The 1,866-nt window shown below is 38.3% G+C and overlaps 1 long non-coding RNA gene across 4 annotated transcripts in view; it reads right to left on the bottom strand.

Moving 5' to 3' along the window:
* The window catches only part of LOC111820228 (uncharacterized), a 21,744-nt gene extending 20,445 nt beyond the window's left edge, over positions 1-1,299 (bottom strand). For all 4 annotated transcript variants that reach the window (XR_002823770.1, XR_002823769.1, XR_002823771.1 and 1 more), the window contains exon 1: positions 410-1,299. This is a non-coding gene — a long non-coding RNA (uncharacterized LOC111820228). The remainder of the gene's footprint in view (positions 1-409) is intronic.
* Between the last annotated feature and the right edge of the window lie 567 nt (positions 1,300-1,866).

The following is a 1,866-nucleotide window of genomic DNA, read 5'->3' as shown; positions in this document are numbered from 1 at the left end:
CTGGTTCCATGTCCTCTTCTGAATCTGGCTTGAATTTCTGGCATTCCCTGCTGATGTACTGCTGCAGCCGCTTTTGATTTAAAAAAATATATATATACATATATATTATGAATGGGTTTTTGATATTATCAAATACATTTTCTGCATTCATGGGGATGACCCAGTAGTTTTTCTCTAATCTCTTACAGTGGTGATCTATATTAAGAGATTAATGTTAAGTCATCCTTGCCTGTTCTTACAGATTGTTCTCTGGTTTCTTTTTGTTGTAGCTGGATCCCAGGGACCACAGCTACAAGGAGGCAGGTCTGAGTGTAGTAACAACATCTAGCCCTTTCAACTTTGGCAGTGGAGAAAGACTCTCCTTGTGGGGAGTGGAGACCCCGTCCCTCACTTTTGTCTACAGATTTACCTCGTTTCTGGGATCCCATGCTTATTTCTGCTGCAGCCTCTGTGCTGGCCACAAGGGGGTGCTGCTTCCTTTAGTGTCAGTTCCGGCCACAAGGCAGACCCGTTAATAAGGTCAAAAGTTTTGCTCCTGTGCCTTTGAAAAGATCAATGTAATTGATAAATCTCTAGCTAGGATGAGAAAAAAAGAAAAAAAAGAGAGAGAGAAGACACAAATTATAAATATCAGAAATGAAAGAGGGATTACTACTACTGATGCTGTAAACAATAAGTAGATAATGAATATTATGAACTCTTGCCCACAAATTTTATAACTTAGATGAAAACAACCAATTCCTTGAAAAAGACCAACTACCAAAATTTACACAAAGAGGAAAAGATAATCTGAAAAAAAAGTTTTGCTCCTATACCTCCTAAAAGAATTTTGAAAAACTATGTTCCTCTTGTGCATTTAAACTATAATAGTTTTTAATCATAAGTTTAAATAGTTGCAAAGAATGAATACTTTGGGTTTCATTTCAATACTTCCTTTTTTATTTTTATAACTGTAACCTAAGAAAACTTGTTCCCATAAATTGGTAGATGGAAGGAGTTTCAACAATATCACTCACTACCATATAATGATTCATCAGGTGACAACCGGATTAAGTCCTCTTTAAATTCTATTGAAAGAAAATATTTGGAAATCTTTTAATTTGCAAAAGGATTTGTTGCCTAGAGTTGTTCACTTCTTCAAAATAGACGTAAATATTTTAAATTGACATTTTGTTTGGAGCACTGAAGGTTTTTCCACCCCTGGGCATTGCACCCAGCTAAGGTTTGGAGTAGGTTCCTGGGAGGCACAAAAGGTTAAGTGCTTGACTACTAGCGGAAAGGCTGGCTGTTTGAACCCACCCAGAGATACCCTGGAAGACAGGCCTGGCAACCTGCTTCTGAAAGGTCACAGCCTTGAAAACCCTATGGAGCATTCTACTCTGCACACGTGGGGTTGCCATGAGTCAGAATCGATTCAAAGGCAACTAACAACAACAAGGTCTGGGGTGTTGGTGAAGAATAAACAAACTTGTCTTAGAGGAAGTACAGCCAGAATGCTCCTTAGAAGTGGGGATGACACTTCATCTTTGCTTGCTTTGGACATGTCATCAGGAGAGACCATTCACTGGAGAAAGTCATCGTGCTTTTCAGCTTTCTTTCTTATTTTTCCCTTCACACAAGTTCACTCTGTTCTGCAAGGGGATTTCTAGCTCTGCTCTTGGCAAGGTTGATGATCTTGAGCAAGCCTCTTTGTTTTATATATATATACAATTTATTTTTGTTGTTGAGAATACACACAGCAGAACACACACCAACTCAACAATTTTCGCATACACAATTCAGTGACATTGATTACATTATTCGAGTTCTGCAACCATTCTTGTCCTCACTTTCTGAGTTGTTTCTCCCCCATTAACATAAATTCAC

The sequence above is a fragment of the Trichechus manatus genome, unplaced genomic scaffold (assembly GCF_000243295.1).
Source record: "Trichechus manatus latirostris isolate Lorelei unplaced genomic scaffold, TriManLat1.0 scaffold00030, whole genome shotgun sequence".
NCBI classification, from domain to species: Eukaryota; Metazoa; Chordata; class Mammalia; order Sirenia; family Trichechidae; genus Trichechus; species Trichechus manatus.
Note: the sequence above shows the minus strand (reverse complement) of the source record. Positions and strands in the feature narration are given on the sequence as shown.